Raw genomic sequence first — 26256 nt, forward strand, 5'->3', positions numbered from 1 at the left:
ATAAAGTTAATTTTATGTCAAAATAAAAATGTAAAAGTCAATGGTTATTTTTTGTTTGTTCGATTGGTTGATTGGTTTTTGTTTGGTTTTGGGCTCTAAAGTTTATATACGAGGTTCTACAAATTAGAATAAATTTGTTGCAGTCCATGCTAACAAAATAACAGTAAATTGCTATTATGAAGGCTTTATTATGTATGAATGCATAGTGCCCAGAGAGAAACTTGTTGGGGATCTGTGCAGACATGTAGCTACCTCAGAACATTCCTGATCCAGGAGAGGAATGGGTAATTGAGGAAGGCAAAATAAAATACACGAGTCTTACTAATTTTATTAAAAGCAGCCTATTTTTACCCTCTTTTCCTTAGCTTAAGGAATTTCATGAATTATGTTTTACAATAAAGAAGTTTTGGGAATATTCAAGGAATTAATAAAGGACTTCTCAGGTCTGACATGATTTTCTGCTTTTCATAACCAACCTAGAGCAAGTCTAGACTAAAAACATTAGTTAGGGCTGGCCAAGACCTGGTGCAAATTAAGGAGGTATTGTCAGGAGGTATTTACATGGCTTGAAGCTGAAAGATTCAGCATGTGGCCTTTTTTGACTTAAAAAAAAAAAAAAAAAAAGAGAGAGAGAGAGAGCGCGAGAAACAAAGTCAATAATGAGGTTTAAACACTATGGTATACTCATGAAAAATGCATACATTTGTGGTATTAAGGTGATGCCAGTACATTAAGGCTCCAAGGGAAAACATTTAATGCAGAATTATTTTCAAATTTTCATCTGTAAATTGATTAATATGTACTTATCTTTTGAAGAGTAGCTACATCATTGAGAATCTAATTTTAATCACCAAAGGATGGAATGAGAGAATTTCAATCCTGCTTTAAGTGCACATCTCAGTATAGCACTAACTATAGTGGTGCTACTGCTACTGGATGAATTGGATTAATTTGAAATTAAATATTTTTTTTCCTCTTTTTTTTTTTTTTTTTTGACCATGACTTAGACTTTATGAAAATCTACCTTTAAACTAGGTAGGAAGGGGGATGGGGCTGAGGCTAGGATTGTTGGGGCTGTGCCAGGGGGAACAATGGTAAGGCCGGAGGATAAGGCAATGGCCCAGCTGAAGTGCATCTACACCAATGCACGCAGCATGGGTAACAAACAGGAGGAGCTGGAAGCCATCATGCAGCAGGCAGGCTACGACTTGGTTGCCATCACGGAGACGTGGTGGGACCAGTCTCATGACTGGAGTGCTGCAATGCCTGGCTATAAGCTCTATAGAAGGGACAGGCAGCATAGAAGGGGTGGTGGTGTGGCTCTCTATATTAGAGAGTCTTTCGAGGTTGTAGAACTCGAGGTTGGGAATGACAAGGTCGAGTCCCTTTGGGTTAGGATCGGCAGGGACAACAAGGCTAGTGTCCTGGTCGGGGTCTGCTATAGACCGCCGAACCAGGATGAGGAGACGGATGAGGAGTTCTACAGGCAGCTGACAGAGGTTGCAAAATCATCAGCTCTTGTACTCGTGGGGGACTTCAACTTCCCTGACATATCCTGGAAGCACAACACAGCCCTGAGAAAGCAGTCTAGGAGGTTTCTGGAGAGCGTGGAAGATAGCTTCCTGACGCAGCTGGTTAGTGAACCTACCAGGGGTGGTGCCCCGCTAGACCTTCTCTTCACAAACAGAGAAGGACTGGTGGAGGACGTGATCGTCGGGAGCTGTCTTGGGCAGAGTGACCACGCAATGGTGGAGTTCACTATTCTTGGCGAGGCCAGGAAGGGGACCAGTAAAACCGCTGTATTGGACTTTCGAAGGGCTGACTTTGAGCTGCTCAGGACACTAGTTGGTGGAGTCCCTTGGGAGGTGGTTCTGAAGGGCAGAGGGGTCCAGGAAGGCTGGGCGCTCTTCAAGAGGGAAGTCTTAATGGCGCAGGAACGGTCTGTCCCCACGTGCCCAAAGACGAGCTGGCGGGGAAGAAGACCGGCCTGGCTCAACAGAGAATTGTGGCTTGATCTTAGGAGGAAAAAGAGGGTTTATAAGCTTTGGAAAAGTGGGCAGGCCACTAAGGAGGACTTTAAAGAAGTAGCGAGGCTCTGCAGGGACAAAATTAGGAAGGCCAAAGCTCATCTGGAGCTCAATCTGGCTACTGCCGTTAAAGATAACAAAAAACGTTTCTATAAATACATCAACACAAAAAGGAGGACTAAGGAGAATCTCCATCCTTTACTGGATGCGGGGGGAAACTTAGTTACAAGAGATGAGGAAAAGGCAGAGGTGCTCAATGCCTTCTTTGCCTCAGTCTTTAGCGGCAATACCGGATGTCCTCTGGATACTCAGTACCCTGAGCTGGTGGAAGGCGATGGGGAGCAGGATGTGGCCCTCATTATCCATGAAGAACTGGTTGGTGACCTGCTACGGCACTTAGATGTGCACAAGTCGATGGGGCCGGATGGGATCCACCCAAGGGTACTGAGGGAACTGGCAGAGGAGCTGGCCAAGCCACTATCCATCATTTATCAACAGTCCTGGCTATCAGGGGAGGTCCCAATCGACTGGCGGCTAGCAAACGTGACGCCCATCTACAAGAAGGGCCGGAGGGCAGACCCGGGAAACTACAGGCCTGTCAGTTTGACCTCAGTGCCAGGAAAGCTCATGGAGCAGATCCTCCTGAGAGTCATCATGCAGCAATTGCAGGGGAAGCAGGCGATCAGGCCCAGTCAGCATGGGTTTATGAAAGGCAGGTCATGCCTGACGAACCTGATCTCCTTCTATGACAGAGTGACGCGCTGGGTGGATGAGGGAAAGGCTGTGGATGTGGTCTACCTTGACTTCAGCAAGGCTTTTGACACCGTCTCCCACAGCATTCTCCTCAAGAAACTGGCTGCTCTTGGCTTGGACTGGCGCACGCTTCGCTGGGTTAGAAACTGGCTGGATAGCCGGGCCCAAAGAGTCGTGGTGAATGGAGCCAAGTCCAGTTGGAGGCCAGTCACTAGTGGCGTCCCCCAGGGCTCGGTGCTGGGGCCGGTCCTCTTTAATATCTTCATCGATGATCTGGACGAGGGCATCGAGTGCACCCTCAGTAAGTTCGCAGATGACACCAAGTTAGGTGCGTGTGTCGATCTGCTTGAGGGTAGGAAAGCTCTGCAGGAGGATCTGGATAGGCTGCACCGATGGGCTGAGGTCAACTGCATGAAGTTCAACAAGGCCAAGTGCCGGGTCCTGCACCTGGGGTGCAATAACCCCAAGCAGAGCTACAGACTGGGAGAGGAATGGTTGGAGAGCTGCCAGGCAGAGAAGGACCTGGGAGTGATGGTGGATAGTCGGCTGAATATGAGCCAGCAGTGTGCTCAGGTAGCCAAGAAGGCCAACGGCATCCTGGCTTGTATCAGGAACAGCGTGACCAGCAGGGCTAGGGAGGTGATCGTCCCCCTGTACTCAGCTCTGGTGAGGCCGCACCTCGAGTACTGTGTTCAGTTTTGGGCCCCTCGCTACAAGAAGGACATCGAGGTGCTTGAGCGGGTGCAGAGAAGGGCGACGAAGCTGGTGAGGGGCTTGGAGAACAAGTCCTATGAGGAGCGGCTGAGGGAGCTGGGCTTGTTCAGCCTGGAGAAGAGGAGGCTCAGGGGTGACCTTATCGCTCTTTTTAGGTACCTCAAGGGAGGCTGTAGCGAGGTGGGGGTTGGCCTGTTCTCCCACGTGCCTGGTGACAGGACGAGGGGGAATGGGCTTAAGTTGAGCCAGGGGAGTTTTAGGTTGGATGTTAGGAAGAACTTCTTCACTGAAAGGGTTGTTAGACATTGGAACAGGCTGCCCAGGGAAGTGGTGGAGTCACCATCCCTGGAGGTCTTCAAAAGACGTTTAGATGTAGAGCTTAGGGATATGGTTTAGTGGAGGGCTGTTAGCGTTAGGTTGGAGGTTGGACTCGATGACCTTGAGGTCTCTTCCAACCTAGAAATTCTGTGATTCTGTGATTCTGTGATTCTGTGAAAATCCTGTGGAATTTTAATGATTAAAACTAATATGAAAAACTGAGTCACAGTGTAAATATAAGAGGAGGAAGAAAAATACTGAAAGGCAAGAATGTAGTTGCCTGTAAAGCAGGTACTTATATCATTATAATCTAGGACATAAAACCAATCTAGGTGTGTGAAAGAGCATGGGGAAAAGAAAGAAGAAAGAAAAAAAAAAAGAGCTTATATACAAGCAGGTGAAAAGCTTATATACACGCAATGAAAACTTCTGTTTCCCATTTCACGATCTTTGATATTTTATTATTATTACTATTATTATTTTAATTTCTGAATTTTGGACCTGTTTTTTGTTGTTTGCTTGTTTTTAGTTTTGTTTTTCTCATTTTTCTTGCACAACTTTTTTCTTGTGATAGATACTCTTGATACTCTTTAAGCTCTGACATACATATATGCATTTACATTTATATTTGCACTTACACTTACAGTTATATAAACACAATAAATATATATGACAGAAAATTTAATGATAAAAAATTCTGACATCCACCTGCAAATTTAATGTGTTTGAAATTTTAAAGTGTATTAGTTTTTTTGTTTTTCAGAGAATTGATTTTCTTCCTAATTATAACTGTAAGAAATTTTTGAGTAAATCTCTAGTCTAAACTTTTCTGAATATTTCATTACATTAAACTTAGAGGGGAAAGAAGAGCTCTATTATGAAAGTATAGGTGACTCATGCTGATATAACAGGTTTTACTGCCAGAACAGAAAATGGTTCTAAGGTAGGGAGTAATTCCTCTGTGTGTTTTCTGATTAAAATAGTATTGATATTTAAGGCATTGAAATACTGCTGCATAATGCTGGCTAAGTCATGCCAATTCTGGCAAGAGCTTCAAAGAATGGATTCCTCATCAACAGAAGAGAAGGCATCCTGAATGGATCTATGAGTTTCAGCAACCCAAAAACACAGTAGAGGAAGACCACCTTATGCCCAACCAAATTTAAATTGCAGAGATGATTCGTGAATATATTCTCCATGTTCCTAAGCTAACAGCATCAAATCTGCTTCTCAGCTTTTCACCTACTTGAAATGGTTAAAAAAAAAGGAGGGTGGAAAATCAGGAAAGATAAAGAAGCTGAGAGAATCTGCTGGGTGATGGTTTTGAAGATATTTGACATCTGAATAACACTGAGCAAATGGAAGGTCTTTGTAACTTTAGCTGTTCAAAATAAGCTTTTTTGTAAATATTTTGAGAGCAAAGTTCTAATACCTAGAGAAGACCTGTTAAGACTTTAGCATAATGTGGCACTGACTGACCATCACTGAAGCACCCGTCTCTTCTTCCTCTTATTGTTCCTAGTCAGGTTCATGTCCTACTGGGAGCCTCAAAAAGCTCTTAAAGAAGAGGTAAAGGCATGCTGCAAGTATTAATAAAAATATAAAAAACTCAGAAAAGAACACAATAAAGGAAAATAGATATTCTAGTGAACTAAACATTTGGAGAGGAAACTAGAAATGAACACTATGGATTTGTATACGTCTCCTGAACAATAGCTACCATTATAGTAAAGTTATAGTGGGAGTAGACTTTTTTCATATATGACTATCAACATTGCACAGTGCATGATTTGATATCTAAAATGCTTTTTTAGGAAATATTGGAAAGAAGTGAAGATCAGAACTTTTTCAAGAAATAGATGTTTTAGTAATTTGCTTCATTGCATTTATAGATCAAGTCTTATGGCTTTTAAACATTAATTCATCTATTTTCTATAAATACTGTCTTAATTCGCTCTAAGAATTTGGACAGTACTTGATCTGATGCCCAGAAGATGGAAAACGGCATTATACGCTGACATGTTACACAGTCAGTGTAACGAGTGTAACAGTCAGTCTTTTTCAATAATTTATCTTTACTCTTTTTCATCAATACTAGCACTGCATTATACTTATACTCAACATGTAAGAAATTATGAACAGATCTAGATATCAAAGTGAAGATCCAGTTCAAAACAGTATAGATCTTTAAAAGACTGGAAGTTTTCCTAGTGCTCAAATCCCATTTCTGATTTTCACAATGGGTAGCAGGTAATCGTCTGTACCACTTTGCTCACAGATATCTTTGGAGCTAAAGGGGTCATTCAACCTCCAGATTATACTGTCTTCACTGGAGAAATGGAATTGTATGGATTCTGAATTCACGTGACCTGATGGCCCTTGTAAGATTGTAAGGTAGCTTGTATGTTGTATGTGATTTGTTGCTTTCATCAGCCTCCAGTTTTTCTTCTAATTTACTGTATTTCTATAATATTTTTTTCTTATTTATGAATACTAAAATTAGTAGGTAACAGCCAATTTCATTAACTAATTGTTGTGATTTAACCTTGGCAGGCAACTAAGTATCACATAGCCCACTCTCCTCAGGTAGGACAGAGAAATGTAAAGGTAAAAGTGAAAAAACTCATGGGTTGAAAGACAGTTTACTAGGTAAAGCAAAAGTCATGTATGCAAGCAAAGCAAAACAAGAAATTCATTTGTTGTTTCCCATCAGCAGGCAGGTGCTCAGCCACTTCCACAAAAGCAAGGCTCCTCATGCACAATGGTTTCTTGGGAAGACAAACATCATCACTATGAATATATTCCTTTCCCCATTTCTCCTTATTTCCACCAGATTTTTTTTTTGCTGACCATGATGCCATATGGTACAGGATATCCCTTTGGCCACTTTGGGTCAGCTGTCCTGTCTGTGTCCCTTCCCAGCTTTTTGTGCACCTCCAGTGTCCTTGCTGGCAGAGCAGCACAAGAAGCTGAAAAATTCTGCAAGCACTGCTCTGCAACAACTAAAAAATTGGTCTGTTATCACCACTATTTTAATCAAAAATACAAAACTCAGCATTGTGTGAGCCTCTATGAAGAAAATACCTCTATCTCAGCCAAAACTATGACACTAGTCATATTACATTGATCTACATACAGGCTGTGAAGCATAAACTTTTCCTACAGCTGAAAGAGGCAAAACACTCAGGCTGTATTTCAAAAACTTACAGGGTATATAGAAATCACACATTTGTTGTGTTGCAGTGTTTGCAGTCTATTGTTTTTTTATTTATATTTTTAATAAATTCAACTCTTTCATTAATTGTTTCCAAAAATAAAATAAAACATACATTATCTTTGCAAGCTTCATGACTGTATCATTATCCAAAAGGCTTAGTAAAGTGAAATAACAGATGTATTTAAAGCAGCATCTCTTGCCTTTGATTGAATGCATCTATTCAGGTAACACTGTTTAGCAGTGATAGCTTGGCTGTGGTCCAGCAGTTTAATTAGCACTTGTTTCCCTAATCTCTTATAGAAGATAATATTATTACTGAATTCAGGGATTCTGAAAATCCTGTATCTGACAAAGCAGACTTAATAATGAAAACCACTATTTTTTCACACTGTATTTGTCTTGGCAAGTACACCTGCTAGAACACATCTATTTTTCACAAGCTAGGAAACATGAAGTTCAGAGTTGCAATCCCTGAGTTGTTCACTCTTCAGCAAGAAACAGAACTGAACAGGAATTAAAATTGAATGAAAACTGGAGAGGGAGTTGAAGAGAAGGACAAAGTCTACAGCAGAGCATCATTTTCTGGACAGATGTTAATTTGTTTCTTACTGGGTGAAACAGATCTGCTGTTACATATCTGTGTGTGAATTTTGAAATGTTTTTGAGCAGAATATCTACGGAGCACTGAAAGTTGACTCCAGTGCCTGGGGTTGGTTCAGTTGCCTGATTTCTTCACACAGGCTGGCTGTCCGGCTAACTTGACTCTTGCTTGACAACTACTGAGAGATGATTTTTAGAGAATCATAATCACAAAAGAGAACTGTTTTTTTTGTTTTGTTTTGTTGTTTTTTTTTTTTATTTTTTTGTGAAAAGAGAGGAAACAATGTTCTCAGAAGCAATGCCACTAATTTTTTTTTGTTTATTATTATTTTTTTTGTCTGTCCCTATTCAATCATCCTCTGGGCAGCATGATTAGTGTAGGATGATGAAGTATATGGTTAGTGATTATGCCTTGGCCACAAAATTAAAAAAAAACAAACAAACAAATAAGCAAAAAAAACCAAAACCCTATGATATAGGATATATCATATTGGGAAACATTGTAAATTTACTTCCACAAATTTCAAAATAACTCCATTAGAGAGGTGTTAACGGACAGCCAGAGTACCAAGAGCAAACACTAGACGTAATTAAGGAAAATGTACCTTTTGCAGTCATCTTAAGCTGGTTTAAATACAAATTTAAATACAAATTTAAATACAAATTTAAATACAAAAGAAAGGGAGAGATGCCCAGAAGACACCCATGCTAAATTCCATGAACTGGGAGTGCAGCATGTGGGCATGATGGAGGTCAGGATCATTGAGAAGTTCAGGCTGGAAACTCCGGATGCAACACTTTTCACATTTGTAAAATGGAACTTGTTTACATTTTCTTTTGTTGTGTTCTTAAACAAACAAAACAAAAGAAAGTAAACAAACAAACAAACAAACAAACAAAAAAAAAAAAAAAAAAAAAAAAAAAAAACAACCACAGGGCTTAAAGAAACACATTTAGAATGTGTTCCCTTCCCTTGAAAGGGAAAAGAGAAATGGGCAATAGTTAAATGCAAAGAACAAAATTTCTCAAGGGAGCTGCATGTGTGCAAATCACTTTTCCTTCCATCTAGTAAGCTGGATGTATCAACAGCTTGCAAATATATTACATTTATAAAACACTTGAATTTTGCAATTCAATCTCAATACATTTCATTTTAAACAAATAACAATGCAGAATCTCACATGGTGTAAAATGAAAGCTGTGGATTTTCCACCAAGAAGAGAAAAACATGTTTATGTGTTCTGATATACAAGTGCTGATGCTCCTCTTAGAAACTGTAGTGGTTCTTATTCGTAACTGTGCAGCAAAACTTTCCTTTGCATTTTCCTACCCTTGTAGTGGGAACCATCACAATTCATAGTCTGGCATCACTGGATAAATTGGCAATGAGCTTGTTTTTTCTTAGTCTGTTGTGCTGCAATTTGTCTGTGTTCATTAGCTGTTTTGCAGTCAAGGTACACAAGGTAGCAAGGGCAGGTGCTTCTGTCGGCATCCTGAGGTGAGGTCTCTTCTCCCAGGATTCAGTGCTCACAGGCTCCACGTGCACACATGGATAATTTCATCACCACTTAATCTGAAGTGCTTAATTTTCACTCTCCAGGTTGCACCTTTAATAGATTCTCCATTAAGTAGATAGGAAATAAGTTTCTGTTAGGTACACAAACTAAATACCTAAAGTAGACAGTCTGAGTAGTCCTGATAGCATTCATTTTCCATATGCTTTATAATATACGAACTGAGTTATTCTTAAGAGGAATTGGAAAACAAAGGAAATATACTGCTTACAACATGTTGTTTTCTCTCTCTAATGACTGTGTCTCTTCATTCTTTCAAATTGCTGTATTGGATTCTATTGCTTTTGTGTATGTGAGTATGAGTTTGTTTGTGATGGTTCAGACACAAACAAAAGGTTTTACTTAGGTATGTCTATTGCCATTAAAGCTCAAGGCCCAGAGAAAGTGGTAATTAAACTGCTGATGCCCCATATAAGAGCTAAGTTTACTTATAGACTGCAAAGCAGTAGTGTAGAAAACATTGCTCAGCTGGAGATGAGTTTACTACCAAAGACAAGTTTCCCTTGATATTAAGAAGACTGTACTGAGAAGAAGCACAATTAATATTATTTCTTACTCTGTTTACAAATCCAAATATACAATAAGATTCAAATTTCAGATTGGAGACATGACTACTCTTACTGTTTGGCATTGCCAAAAAATTCCATGTGAACAGCCATGATGAGCTACTGGAACAAATTACTCTAAAATGACACAATTAATGGAACTATTCACAAAACCCTGAAGGATGTGTGTGAAAAAAAAAAAAAAAAAAAAGAACGAGGGGTTGATGTAACATCTTTAAGTGCTTTCAGAGACTGCATTACTCTCTAAAAGATAAGCAGAAATCGTACTTCACTTTAAGATGACTACACTGACAGTTGTGAGTTTTGCAGCTCTCCAGACTTGAAGCTGCATAGTCTCATTTGCAGGTTTTCCCCACCTGAAGAAGAAAACAGTCTGTGCCCTGCATAGTGCTAATATGGGGCTGATTTATGTTCAGTCAGTTCAGGACAGACTAAAGTGAGGCAACCTTAGCTTGCTATATAAATAAATACATGATGCTTCTTCACTCAGAATGGGTGTAAATATTTACACAGGGAAAAAAAAAAAAAAAAAAAAATTAGAAAAAATATGTATATGTGTATTTACATATATATATTTGTTTGCTTTTTCTAGCATTTTTCTAGCACCTTAGAGAGGTGGAGTTCTGGCAGAGTACAGTTTTCCTACTGTATCCCTATTTCAGACAGTTTACCTGGTTGTTAAACACTCATTGAAGCAATTGGAATGTCCCAGCTATTTTCACTAAAAGGCGTAGAAACTGAGAGAAGTCCAGACAACATAAATACTGGGGCAATACCAAGCACAAATACAGACTGGGAAGAGAATGGATTGAGAGCAGCCCTGATGAGAGGGACCTGGGGTGTCAGCAGATGAGAAGCCCAACATGAGCCAGCAATGTGCCCTTGCAGCCCAGAAAGCCAACCATATCCTGGGCTGCATCACAAGAAGTGTGGCCTGCAAGTCAAGGGAGGTGATTCTTCCCCTCTGCTCTGCTCTTGTGAGACCCCACATGGAGTACTGAGTACTCGGGGGCATCCAGCATAGGAAGGTAGGAAGGACCTATTATAATGAGTCCAGAGGAGGGCCACGAAGATGATTCAAGGGGCTGGAGCACCTCTCCTATGATGACAGGTTGAGGTAGTTGGGGTTGTTCAGCCTGGAGAAGAGAAGGCTCCAGGGAGACCTCATTGCAGCCTTCCAGTACCTAAAGGGGGCCTACAAAAAAAGCTGGGGAAGGACACTTTGTCAGGGACACTTAGTGATAGGACAAGGAATAATGTTTTTAAAATAGAAAAGATATTCAGGAAAAAAAAAATACTTAGAGGGTGGTGAGGCACTGGAACAGATTGCCAAGAGAAGTTGTGGATGCCCTATCCCTGGAAGTGTTTAAGGCCTGGCTGGATGGGGCTTTGAGCAATCTGGTCTAGTGGGAAGTGTCCCTGCCAATGGCAGGGGTGTTGGAATTAGATGATCTTTAAGGTCCCTTTCAACCCAAATCATTCCATGATTCTATGATTATCACTAAAAGTCTTACATTGAGGGGAAATTTCCTCCCCATATTTGTAATGAAGGAAATTCAGAAGTGAATGTTAACTTTTTTTTTTTTTTTTTAGCCGCCTTCTTCTCTGACTTTTAAGATTGTGCACTCTTGTTTCTTTATAATGCCTGAAATAAGCCCCTTTTTTTCCTACTGTTTCCTGCACTTCTTTCCCTTCAGTTTTGTTCCCTTTACTCTGGGAGAATAAAGAGGGAAGCGGTTTCCTTTTTCTAAAAGAAAAGGCCCCAACTCATTTTTTTTCCTCTCAATCTGGATATACAAACACACATTCATCTTTGCCTGTACAGATTATGGGGCCTATTTGTCTACTTTAGTCATGAGTCCTCTCCTCCGGCATAAATCTGAGCCTACGTTTGGATGTTTCACATGTTGTCTATGGTATTAGTAGCAGGCTGTGACACCACTGACTCTCAGGTTGCACAGCTCCAGTCTGCACTCATGTTTCAGTCTCACCAGAATTACTTACATCGTGCAGCAAAGTTTACCATTAATATTTTAAGTGTGTATGTAAGTGTGTATATATGTGCATAGGGGAACACAGAGGATGACAAGAATGTTAGTTAGTTACTAGATTGAATAATCCCAGAAGAAATTTTAAATAACCACAGATCAAAATCTATTTCAGCTCTGTGACCTTATCTTGAAAAATATACTAGCTTTTTCTTTACCTCGGTGCATTTGAGGTAGCAAAAAGGCTGTGCAGAGATCAAACAGAGTGAAGCATCACTCAATAAAAGTAACCCTCAATGGAATATTTGGGTTATAAGGCACTATTACAACTATTTCTAATTTCATTGGATTCCTTTATAAAAATGTTCATTCCTTGGTTGACTGGAATGGTATAATATGAGCCTGTGTGCCAGCTTCTTTAGTTAAAAGCACAGATATTTCCATTTACATTTTTGCATTGGTGGATTTTTGACCATGTTAGTAATTGCTCAGTTATTAAAAGTGGCATCATTTTTCAAGTAACTCAGGTGTGACCATATGATATACAATTAAAAGCACTGAGACTAAAAGACTTATGGCATTTATCCAGTGCTGTCATACTTAGTGAATTCTCTGGAGTTAACCAACAACTTCATCTTCAGGCAGGCATGTGAGTACTAGACTTGACTGAAAGTACAGTTTATTATACTTAGTCTTGCTTATTTTAGGGTATTTTGAATTTCAGAGTTAAAAGAAAATAAATACAAAAACAAAAACAAACAAACAAACAAAAAACCAACAAACAAACAAAAAAACCCTTCCTTTAAAGAAAGACTTAATTTTTTTAAAAAAAAGGGGGGGGGGGGTGAGGGAAGGGGGGTAAAGTCAAGGGGGAAGCCTCCCTTCCAGACCGTGCTGTCTGATGTTGTAATTCCTAGTCCTGTTGGTTTTGTGTACTACAGTCCTTTGGATAATATATCCTGTAAGGATCCATGTAATGACTAATGCTAATAATAATGCTAATATTTATATAAGAATAATGCTAACCTTTCCTAGAAAATATTTACAGGTTAAATAAAATATTTACAAGCTAAAGAATCTGCCTAGCCAATGGAAGACAAAGAACCAAATAATTCAATTTATTTGAATCAAAATAGTAGCATTCTCAAAATTCATTATAACTTTTCTTCTTGAAAGCAATTTGAAGATTCAGGACAAATAAAATTACTAAAATATAAGCATTTAGTTGTTGCTGTCTGATGATGAAGTTAACTGTGCTGTGTAGTCACAATGGTGACAAATACACACAAACACACACTCAAAAAAAATAAATAAATAAAATAAAATAAACACTTATTTGAAATGTATGTCTCAATGCAAGCTTCATTTATGAGTTCAGTTTTGGCACATAAATTTTGTACCTGAAGAATTTTACTACTTCAAGACATATCTGCTCTTCTTGCTCAATGTTCTTTCCATCTTCAGTTAGTAACCACTGTTTTCCTAGCTGATACTATCTTTTTTCCCAGAATAATTGTTATATGAAAAAGGAAAAACAAACAAACAAACAAAAAAACACAGCTACTCTTTGTTCTCTTGAAGATTAGCAACAAATAATAAAAGTGTAATGTAAATAATGTGATAAATACCACATAAATATAGTACAATTTAGGTTGTGTAGACATGCATGTAAAACCCTAAAGTTGGAGAATGCCATTGGGCTGACTTCCTCACTTCCTGACTTGAGAAATGTCAATAAGTATTCAATATGCACTTTGCCTATCTTATATGCACACTTATAAAGACAGTGTAAGACTTATTTATCTAACGTTGAAAGTAATTTATAAAGTTTATGTTTTCAATGTGTTTTTGCTACATTATAAAGCCTTAGACTGAAGAGAAGTAGAAACATATTTTGAAGTCAGTTTGACCCAATTTGTAGCATTTCATGTAAGACGTAAGTTAAAAGAATTCTTAAAATGAATCAATATAAAACTGCATTATATATATATTTTTTTCTACCTTGGTATTCAATGATCCAGTTGCAATTGAAGTGTCTAAAGTCCAGATCCTGTAATTTAATTTGCATCAATTATGGTTGTGCTGGGTCTGGCTGGGATGGAGTTAACTTTTCCTGAAGCAGCCCATATAGTGCTGTGCTCTGCATGTGTAGGTAGAATAGCACTGGCATCACACCAGTGTTGTGTCTATTGCTGCATAATACTGGCACCACATCAGGACTCCCTCCCCAAGAGCCAGCAGGATGGGGGTGGGCAAGTGATGGGGAGGAGACATCACTAGGGCAGCTGACCTAAACCAACTAAAGGGATATTCCATATCACATGATGTCACACAGCAATAAAAGGTGGGAAAGAGGAAGGAGAGGAGCGGGCTCTCATTGTGGAACTGCCTGCCCTGCTGAACAACTGCTACGTGTATTGAGACCCTGCTTCCCAGTGATGTGGCTTGTTGATGGAAAGTAGAGAGTAACTGCTTTTCTCTCTTTGTGCTTATGTGCAGCCTTTGCCTTTAATAAACAAAACAAACAAACAAAACAAAACAACAACAACAAAAAAAACTCTATTGGTTTTATAAAGTTAAGATGCAAAAACATATTAGAATATTAAAAAGTATTTTGTTTGCCTTTTCTAACAGGTCTTAATTTTGTTTTGGATGTATTCTGGGGAACAGCATAAGCAGAGAAATGGAAATGCTCTGATGTTGTGAATTTGCCTTTGAAATTCAATGCAGCTATGCACATCAGCATGCTTACGTGATCCATAATTATACCTGAAGAAGCTTTTTATCTGAGTCCCATGGGATTTGGCTTCCTAACTCAATTAAATCCATTCTATTTCTTTAGATTCACTTCATCCCAAACCTTCATGCTGAGCTTTAAAATAAGCTTTGGTGAAAGAAGCAAAGTTTTCTTCTCAAACTCAAATAGTAATGATTTTCATTTCTGTTACCTAATGAGATTAAAATACTGAACTACTGTATTACTCTAGTGGCCTCTTTCTCTTTGGTAAGCTGGCTTAAGTGTGGCAAGTATGTAGCATATGGGAACAGAGGAAATGTCAAACTGTGGAGCAAAGATTTACAAAACCTAATAACTTTTGTAAGCTTTAGCTTCTAGACCTAATATAGGGAAAAAAAAAAAAAAAAAAAAAAAAAAGGAAAAGGCCAGATGCTATAATAATATGAGTCCTTCTAAGTTCTTCTTAAATGAAAGTAAAAGTGTACAAACAGATTTATAATGACTTTTTGTAATCTGTGAACTGAGATTTACTGTATATTTTCTCTTTAAAGTTCAGTTAATATTGTTGTTCCTTACTAAGTCTTTAATGAATTTCCTGTTGGCTTTAAGCTACCATGTTTTGGACTTGGTAGCATCCACAGGAAAATAATTTACACCATAAAAATGTCTTTAATTAAAATTTTATTTCTGTTTCATAAGCAAATGTGTTCTTTTTTATTATTATTATTATTATTATTATTATTTTTTAGCAATTCAAAGCTAAATGGTCCCTGCATTGCACACAGATGTAAGCTCTCATTGCAGTTATGTGGGGCAGTTATGCTTTTTTTTTTTTTTTTTTTTTCTTGCAATCCTGTTATTTAATAGATAAAAGTACTTTTGCTATAAAAAGAGATTTCTGTTAATTAAAAAAATCCCAAATGACAATGACCAAGTTCCTTATTTTGGCTAAGATGTGTTTTCTAATTGTTATGGTACCGAGAGCTGTATAGTAAGCTTCAGAGTAATACAAAATATACCTTTGGCCATTGAGGTTTTCACACAGAAACTTTTCAATGATTCTTGGGATTGAAAATAAATGCAAAAGAGAAGACAAATGTGTCTCTTTCTGAGCCCTGGATACTTGTATGCTTACCCATTAAGTAGTACATCCATAATGTAGCAGTATCAACCAAGATGTGTATTTTTTACTACTGCTATGTAAAGTATGTACTGTTATGTAACACAACATTTAAAAATGACAATGATGTTTTAAAGTAAATGTAAGCCCTGCCAAAGGGACAGCTACACCAAGGATACATTTATTTTATTTTATTTTATTTTATTTTATTTTATTTTATTTTATTTTATTTTATTGTCTTTAATAATTATTTCCCCAAGTCTGTTGATAGGGCATTGATGGTCTGACCTACTCCATGGAAAAGCCCTCTGGCTTCCAATGCAGAAGTACTCATTGCCAGGCCACACGTTGATGCCACAAAAGCCACAACCAATCAGAACGCTGTAATTGCTTGCTCAGTTCTTTTGTGTGCAGATACACACACAGTCAAAATGAAGCTCTGATATGCACATATACTACAGATTATTTAAAAAAACTTGTCAGCTTTGACACAAATAAGTAACTTTTTCATACTGAGTAAAAGAAAAAAACTTCCTAGAACTGCTTTACACTGTTAAATATTGTACTGTATTTTAACCTCTACTTAGTTGTAGATACAGATACAAATGTCTTTCAATACGTCCATGCCTACAGTTTGAGCTTAGCAGCATTAATTGTAGACTATAAATAGTCATCAAAATTCATAGGAGGTGTATGCAGTTAACGTGTAATATGGCAAGGAAAATTGTCAGTCCAAGATCATGGTTTTAAAATATTAATTCTCTCCATTTATTATAAGATTGAAAGATAGTGTAGAACAGAATGAGAAACAGAAATATGCATTTTTAATATGTGTTATTGCAGGCAACCTCATGGCTTATGTACACTTAATTACATGCTTAGACTTTCTAATCTTTGAACTTTTTAAAGTAAAAAAATTCCTTTGAATCAAAGTCTGTTTGAAGTAAATGTTTCTTCGGGTCTCAGATCCTCTGAAGCACTTACTACAAATCTTTTCATTTCTGTATAGTCCCAGTCAAGCATCCATGCTACTGCAGTTTAAGAAACTTCCAGCAGCTAAGCAACAGCAGCAAGGTGTTTGCACTCTCCTATACACATGATGTAATTTGACCCATTGTAATCCTTTTGTATTACAAACAAATCTGTTGAATTTTCTCATATTTAGTGCACATGGAGAATATTCGCATGTTCAGTTATTTCATTTCAGCTGATATTCAGCAACTTGATAATGCAGCCATATTCTTTGCAGGATAAAAATTATGAAGGTCTAAAGTGCAGCTGCTGTCCCATGTGTTACTGAAATTTCAATGTGAAGAAAAACTTGGTATCCCCCATAATCTCCAAAATGAAGCTACTGGAGTACAGAATGAATTTTCAAAAGCAGTTTCAACAGTAAGAAGTGTTTATGGAGAAGCGCTTATATATAAATAACATCATTTGCCATACAACTGATGTTATGATACATTATTATGGTCCAGGGATTCTCTTTTCTTGGAAATCTTTCTAAAAGCGATCCTAATATGTGTTTGTTTAATTTTCAGAAATTAGAATAACCATTCGCCATTGTATTTTCTCTTAAGGTTGAGTTACTGTTTCAGTCATTTGTAATTCCAGAGGGAAATCTAAGACCAGTATATATCACAATTCAGGTACCTAAATCATATAGTGAACAATACAGATTGTAGGCAATTGCACCAATGAGAAGTTAACTTTCAAAATAAATCATAAAATGTTTGGAGACTAAGGAGGGAAGAGACTTGTATTCTTAATGTCTTAAAATGAACTGCTGATACTCCAGAGTAGTCAGGAAAGAAAGAAAGGCTGCGGAACTGTCCTCAAATAAAGATGTATAGTAAATAAAATAAACACACACACACACACAAAAAAACAAACATTTCAGATCATTAATGCAGTTTTATATCAGGACAACAGAAATTATACTAGTAAATCAACTGCTATGTTTTGTGGCTGTTGATTACATTATGCTTCCATCTTTATGATGTAACTGTAAATATACATGTATAGATGTCTTAGATCCTGTCTGCCCTGAAGATACATTACTGAAAGAAGGTAGCATACAGAAGCACACAAAAGATTAGGTACCTGTGTATTAGGTCTGTTTGGGATGGAGTTAATTTTCTTCTTAGCCGGCCATATGGTGCTGTGTTTTGAATTTGAGGCCAAATCAGTGTTGATAACATATCAGCATTTTGACTATTGCTGAGCAACTCTTGCACAGCACCAAGGCTTTTTCTTTCTCTCACTCAACTCCCCCAAGCAGACAAGACTTGGGGGAAGGATTGGGCAAGAGATTGGGAGCGGACACAGACTGGTCAGCCAATCCAAGTTGGCCAAAGGAATATTCCACAACAACTAACATCATGCTAAGTGATAAAAAAAAAAAAAAGAAAAAGGGAGGGGGGAGTGGGGGGTAGGAAGAGGGGAGTGTCTCATTCAAGGTAGTTCTGTGTTGCAAAATATATTTATTCTATTCTCTCTTAAACAGCTTTGATATTCTTTATATATATATATATGTAATGGTGATAATTAATGGATTTCTACTAATTCAGGCAAAAATACTATTGCCTTGTTGTAGGTAAAAGAAAGAATGACATAAGGAATTTTGACTAGATAGACATAAAAATATTTTCACTCTTATCTTAAACCTAAATAATCCAGTATATGTACTTTGTTTCATCTTAATGTAGTATTCTGAAGCCAAGAAATAAAGAATTTAAAATTATTTTAAGGCAAACTATAGGGTGCGCTCTCCATTACTCTTCTTCTAGTGGATAAGTGCATTTTCCATGGTTTCACAACTAATGAATCTGCCACTTTTAATGATTCTTTCAGGTGAGGCTGGAAAAATTTTTAGGAGTTAACATTTAATAAATGATATGAATCAAAATAACTTTTCAGTCTCAATGTTCTTCCTTTGCCTTTAATGCCTCAAATGTTCTTCCTTTTCCTTTATTGGCATCGTCTCATAACAGCCACCACACAATTCTAGTAGCCTACAAGGTAATTTTTGACAGAGTTTTATAAAGAATGTAAAATGTGATTTCAGAAGGAAAGTACTGTCTCAGACATAAGGGCTGCATAGTAGCATGCAGAGCTGTAATAGCAGCTTTAGTTAAAAAAGGAAATGTGAAAATGTATAAAATACACTTGATGAATTCATTTGAAAACATTACTACCAATGATAAATCTGTATTTTTTCATGTTTCCAATTTTATGTACTTTTTTGAAAGTACAAAATCTAAGTGATCTAAGAATAGAAGTGAACTCATTTTCTTTCTCATCTTCCCATGCATGTTACATTTTTAACTCTGTTTCTTTGTTCTTGTTATAATTCATTTTATAGCAAATGAAAGGATATGCAAACCAAAAATAGATATTTTTGCATTTCTTCATAAAAAGAACATGCAATAGAATACCACATGTTATGTTACATAGAGCTAATAGGCACAAGTACTAATGAGTGTGTTATAATGATTAGTGCTCATCTGAAATTACCGTTATTATTATTTATTTATTTTTATTTTTAATGCTGGCTAGTTTAAGCAAAAAGAAACAATCCTGGTAGGTCAAATGAGATAAACCAGAGCAGATTGATGGTTTTAATTTTGTGATTTTGAGGGTTAAATATTGTGAAAATTGTTGCTGTAGAACAACTTTATATGGAAAGTCATTTCATTTTAAGTCTTGTGCATCTCTTGATAATCTTTCAACAACTTTTTCTATGAACAGCCTATGAACAGGAGCTGGTTTTCCTGACAGATTTCCCCTCACTTCCAGTTTCCACAAAAAATCTTAGCCACACAGCTACAATACCTTTGCTCACTTCTTCTGCCCATCACATTTTCTCTCCCTAACTATTGTCATCTAATTTTTTCTTCCACTAATGCCTTCTTTTCCAAGCTCTAGGTCCAAGACCAGGTGCCTTTTCCCTTATTTCACATTTTTTTCCCATCTTTCACAATTTATGAAATCTCTTCCCTGTCCCATTTGGTTGCAAATGGCTGATGTGTTCAAAAGCCCTAATGTGGCTGGCAATTGGCAAATAGATAAAAAGTGCATGGTGACATTGCATAACTCTGTATATAGGTCATCAGGTTAAGAATGGAACAACAAACACAGATAAATAGAAAAAAAGAAAAAAAAAAAAGTAATATATATATTTATATATACATACATTAAATGTAATAGATTTGGAAGAATTTACTGTTATTGATTTAGAGTTGTGAATATTTTAGAGTAATTGTTTTCAATTAATGTGAGATGTAAATTGTTTAGATTTTTAGATTTCAGGAATGTGGATTTTGATCAATGTATTGGAAACTTGAAGACTTACATGAACTCTGAAACCTGTAAGCTGAATCAAAGCTTTTGAATGAAGCCAGGTTGTAGCAGTGAACGCAGGAGGCTGTAGCTCTATTTTCACCTTTTCAGCACTGAATTTTCTCTTGAAAATAATGTATATGATCCTGAAAAATGAAAGGGAAAACCCCTTTGAAATGTTAAATTATTTTGTGTGCTGGGTCCTATAAAAAATTACAGCCCATGAGGAGCTTGTTTATCCATCAAAACAATCTCATTATTAGGGCAGCGGTGTAGTGTGGTTTACTTCATACCTTGAAATCACTCAAAGAAATAACTGAGTGAATGATATTCACCCTCCTCTCTCTATTATGTTGTTATGTGCAGCAATAGCTGGCAGCATATTAAAATAGAGATCAGGGACTGAAACCATTCATTTCAATGCAGTTCTGAAATTTCAAAGCTGATGAATTTTCCAATTCATAAAATAATAATAATAATATAAAAAGATGATTGACTGCTTTATGATGTGACAATAGAAATAAAAACATCTGGTAAGTCTTGAGGGAATTTCTTTTCCACAGTTGTTTTTCACCAGCATAAATGTAGATGTTGATTCTAGCAGCAATAACTAAAAAGGGAAGCATTAATTTTTTTCTTCAGTAAATACTTGCCTACATGTAAAGAAAATAAAGAAAATCCTGTCAAAATAGAAATAAACCACAATTAGAACACAAAATTGAATAGAAATACCTCGATCTATTTAATATTAACATTTAGTATTAATATTTAATATTAAACTTTAAACCTTAGCTCTTTTCTGTCCCTGCTTATGAAGGTAGTAACACAGGTATTGAACACCTAACTGCATATATATGTGACATTTTTAAGGAACCAATGTCAATAGAAAAATCTAAAGATTTCTCTGAACGTAAAAGGCATCTTGAATATAATTAATCTTTGAAAATTGCATGCTTCAAGGAGTTGGAAATCAGGATTTCAATTAGGTTCCTCATACATCCAAGTTTTCCTAGACTGAAAAATGCATATGTACTCTATGCACCACATGCAGAGTGTACGTAGGAAGTGCCAGTTACAGTGCATGCATGCTACCATCTGTTGTAGTATTCACAGTAATCTCAGTTTGAAGACTATGACTAGACTATGTGTTTTTAAGACTCTTTATACTCCTCTTTTGCTGTGGGATAGGAACATTTCAAGCACAGATAGACATTTACCTCCTAAAATATCACCATTATCACAGAATGGTGTCTGTGTCTTATGATGAGAATTATGAACTTCTCTTATAGCTTTCCAAATTGCATTAACACCTAGGAGAATAGGTGAAGTTACATTGTCTGTGAAGTAGCGTGAGGTATTTCCTCTAAGAATTTTAAGGTATTAAAGCTTCTAGCTGTGATAAGGTTAATACAGTTGTGATTTGAACATCAGTGTAAGCGGAGTTTAATATGGTATGATATTTATGTAAGTATGAAGTGAAGTGCTGTCATGTTCACTCCATTTGAAAGACCATGCTGAAAAGAGGACAAATATTTTGTTAAGATCTCTGAATGTGATCACAGCCATTTTTCTGGAGAGGACATGGATTGCCTCATTTTATCTTGGATAATTAAAAATCTCAGACATTTTTTAATGTTTTAAATCATGGGTTTCTCTTTTGTAGTTGTTTGTGGTGGGTTAACCTTGGCTGGCTGCCAGGTGCCTACTGTACTGCTCCCTTATTTCTCCTTAATAAAACAGGGTTAGAAAATAGGATGAAAACAATGCATTGGTTGAGATAAAGGCAAGGAGATCACTCACCAATTATTGTCATAGACAAAACAGACTCAACTAGGGGAAGATTAATTTACTTTATTGCCAATTAAAAATTTAAGTAGGATAGTAAGAAAAAAAAAAAAGAAAAAAAAAAAGACAAAAACACCTCTCCTTTCTTCTAAGGCTTAACTACATTCTTTTTTTCCCAACTCTTTCACTACCTCCTCATCCTACCCCTCCCCAAGTGGCATAGAGAAGGTAGGTAATAGGGGTTCATAACTTTTCATTTATGCCCCTAATTCCTCATTTTCTTCCCTTGCTCCAGTGTGGGGTCCCTCCCATGGATACTTCATGGCCTGCTGCAATTGGGCTACAGTTTTTCAAGAACAGGTCGAGCTTAGTTCCTTCTTGTGGACTGTGGTTATTCAAAAACTGCTCCTGCATGGGCTCCTCTCCACAGGCTGCAGCTCCATCCTGGGGCCTGCTCCTGCGGGGGCTCTCCATGGGCTGCAGCCTCCTCCAGGCCACATCCACCTGCTCCACTGGGGCTCCTCCACAGGCTGCACCACGGAGATCTGCTCCATGTGGGACCCATGGGCTGCAGGGGGCAGCCTGCTCCATCAGGGGCCTCTCCATGACCTTCAGGGGAGCTGCTGCTCTGTGCCTAGAGCACCTCCTGTCCTTCTTCTGCACTGACCTGGGGGGCTGCATCATTGTTCCTCTCAAATTTTCTCTCTCACAGATGTTGTGCAGTGTTTTTCACCATTTTTAAAGTATGTTCTCACAGAGACACTGCCAGCATTACTGAAGGGCTTAGCTTTGGCCAGCAGCAGCTGCCTTTTGAAGCTGGATGGAACTGATTCTGTCTGAAGTGGGGAAGCTCCTGGGTTATCCTTCCAGAGGCCACCCCTGTAGCCCCTGCCCCCTGCTACCAAAAGTTCGCCACATAAGCCCAATATCACACCATGACCTGCTACTTGTCTGTTTTTGTGTATCTAAAAATGATGTCACAGATATTTAAAGTTTACAAAACATGCAAGCAAGCAAACCAAATTAGAACTTTTACTAAAGCTCAAGTTAAAAAAAAAATAATATATATATATATATATATAAAATACAAATCCATAATCTTATGAGCACACTAATATTCATATTTGCGTAACTTGCTGATCTCTTAATCCATCTGGTGAGACATACTGATATGGTTATTGCCAACAAACTACTAAGTAGTTTGGTAGATAGTTACATTAAAATCTAATGTTTGTTTTACTTTGCGATATGAAATATTAAGGTTAAAAATTAGACAATTCTATACATTTAGGAGATTTTGATTTACATTTTCTTTCCACAGAAATGTCATCCAAATATATATATCATATAGATATGTCACACAGAATTAATGTAAGTGCAATTCCTACATACTCAGTTTATTTTTAATATTCTCCTTAAAATTCAAGAATGAAACTTTGAAAATTTTAGTTCATGCAAAACTTTGGATATTTTGTCTGTTTGTTCATGACTATTGAATGCCTTCTAGGCCCTATGCCTGAGCCTAATAAAATGGACTTCATGTGATCCTTGGTACGGGAACAGCGTGCTGAAAAAAAAAGTTTAAAATAGTTGAAAATCTGCTCTGCATAGTTTATTCTTCATTAAATAGAAAGTCTGGAAACTGAGTTGGTGTATTATTGTAGGATTCGTGGATTCCTCAAGTTCAAGGAATAGAGAGCCATTAGAGAGCCAAAGAGGGAAAAACAAACAAAAAAAAAAAACTAATATTATAAATGAAATTGTAGTAACTTAATTAGACAGTGAAAGGCAATATTACAATTTGATAATCAAGTATGATGAAGAAGCTATTAGCTGTTAACTTGCATAATGGAATTAATGCTGCTTAGAGGTGTATTTTAATTCATTTTTGGCATTGGGATTTAGAAGCAGAGAGAAATAGAATCAGATCAGAGAGAGAATGTTCTTTTAGAAAGGTAAAATATGAAATGATCAAGGATGTAAATGCATTTGGAAATAAATGGAAGATAGTTTCTTAAGTCCTGTGGAAAGCCATACTGCAGTTTTGCATCCATTCACTTCACTTGCTGCAAACATTCATCTCCATCTCTTTGGAGCCTTGTCAAGTTTACTAATTTTTAGGGACTGTTGAGTAGGAATATGAAAACAGGGACGTAATGTCTTTTGCTGTCCTTAAAAGTAAACATAGGAGGACACAGTCCAAAGGCATATATTTCACTATGAGAATTCTGTTCACTGCACAGACTGACCTTTTTTTTTTATTATTATTTTTATTTTTTATTTTCTATGTTTGCTCTGCAAGCTCTTAGCACTGTGAAGTGGCAAATGCAAAGGCCAAATACTTATGAGTCATAGGTATGCATTTTAAGGCGAAATACATTGACCTTTGTATGTACTGATTGCTATATAGTGTCTGGTGTGAGGGCCTAGTTAGCTAGGCAATGCTGAACAATAAAGTTTTAAATGAATGAACCTAATTGTGAATTTTCATTGTTGAAATTCTTTCTGTGAGGGTATATGGAAGGAGAGTGTCTGCTCCTTTAACAGTATTTGGCAAGGATGTTTATCTAATGCAACAAGGGATAATAAGAAAAGGAAGAAGTGATGGAAACCAAGTCTGGTCAGTCAAACTAATTGATAAGGGCATGTGAGAATGTGGGAATGTTTATTGCAGCTGGACTGACAGGATTTCTAAATGGGGAGACAATCACAAGAAACAAACCGCCCAGTCACACTAATTGGTGGGCTAAAATGCTACAGGCACTACCTCCAGGAAGGATGAACCTTGCATCTGGTAAGATTGTCAACTCCAGCATCCAGACTGGGAAGGTGTAGAAACTGCAGAGCTCTTCAAATCCATTGGTGGTGTGCAAGGGGAAGTAGGAACAGGCAGAACAAAGAGCAGGGATGGGTAGAAAAAGACCAATGTGTAAATTGGGGCCAGTAAGTGCTGTTGTATGGCCAAGCTTTGTGCCCGATCACCAGTCTGTCCTATCTTATTTATCTCATTAAATGTTTTCTTAACTCTCTGTGCATATTCACAGTCTCTCTCCCATGTGCATGAGCGTTGCAATGATTAAGTGCCAGCTGCTGTTGAGGCCTCTCTGTATGTAAGTGGAATTGCTGCCAACTACTAGAGTCAGACACCAGGGATTTGGACACCCCTGGCCTGTGATGCCAGCTACCGGAGAGAGGGGGGTCCCAGCATCAGCTGCTAGAGCAATTAGAGTCTTCTGCTCCCAGACATGGGGTGGGAACAATGTCTTTTCCCAAACCAGCTACTTGTGTGGACCAGAATGGGTGAGGCAAGTGTGAGCTCCATGTTGTCAGCTGGACAACAGGGCTGGGGGTCACAGCCTGGTGCCACTGTTGGAGGGGGCACATGCCTGTATTTTGCCAATCTGCTCTGTGGGAGGAGGGGAGGGAGGGGGGAGGGGGGGGGCAGAAAGGGGTGGAGGTATTCACTAGCAAACTTTAAGCTGGACCAGATGGGGAGTAGTGAGGGCCTTGGGTATCTGGGGTATCAGGTAGGCAGGGAGTCCATGCTAGTATGCTTAGGGAGACCTGTGAATGTGGTGTGCACAAGGGTGCAAGTGCTGTGTTTGTGCAGCAAACTTCAAGCTGGACCAGCCAGTGAGTAGGCGAACTTGAAGTGGGTATGGGGCTCGGGATCTGGAGAGGGGTGCTAGGTGGCTGTGCCAGTACTGTAAGAATCTGTGAATGTGTGTGTGCTTGTGAACCTAGAGCATGTCCCGTGTATGTGTCTTTGCTAGTAGACTTTGATCTCTACGAGCTGGAGAGGAGCAAGGGGTCTCAGCTAGCTGTGTCCAGTGCGTAAGTTCTGCAGGAAGCAGGCCTTGGGTGAGGCAGCCTGTGTGACCAGTTGTGTCAGTGTGTCTGTGTGTCTCTATCTGTGTCAGTGCGTCTCTAGGCCATGTCCTTAGCTATGTCCTTAGCTTTGGTACAGGTTGGACCTTCCAATTGGAAACAGCTGCCACATCCCCCAGTCTGGGTAGAGTCAGTGTGCACCAGGCAGGCCCCTGCAGCCAGGCAGCAGCACACTTTCCTCACTTAACACCTTAAAAGACAAAGAAACAAATCAAAACCAAGTAGCCAACCAACAAAACAAATGAAATCCATAAACTGTTGTTAAGGAAAGCATTGTAGGAATTAAGTTTATATTCTCCTTTAGTTGTTTTGGTATTTTTTATTAAAAATCTTGTGGGTTTTTTTTTTTGGGGGGGGGGGGGGGGGGGGGTGGGGAGGGATTGTTCTTTTGAAAGCGAAAGGATTCTGATATTGCCTTCTGAGGAACAGTTGTTTTGGAACAGTATTGATATTGTCTGACATTATTCAACAGGTGAATAATATGAAAATTATTATAAAACTATTTCTAATCAGGACAGGAAAAAATAAAAACATGAATCATTTTATGAAATCTGCAGTGAACTTCTAGAAAATCAGAAATTTGAATTAAGAGCCTGGCACTCTCTTTTTGCACATTTTCTCTTGTTTC

General features: G+C 37.9%; 1 protein-coding gene across 1 annotated transcript in view; it reads left to right on the top strand.

The window, feature by feature from the left end:
- The window catches only part of IL1RAPL1 (interleukin 1 receptor accessory protein like 1), a gene marked incomplete at both ends in the record, with an annotated part of 689353 nt that overhangs the window by 309190 nt on the left and 353907 nt on the right, over positions 1 to 26256 (top strand). The window lies entirely within an intron of this gene.

The sequence above is a fragment of the Netta rufina genome (genome assembly GCF_964035555.1).
Source record: "Netta rufina genome assembly, chromosome: 1".
Taxonomy (NCBI): Eukaryota; Metazoa; Chordata; class Aves; order Anseriformes; family Anatidae; genus Netta; species Netta rufina.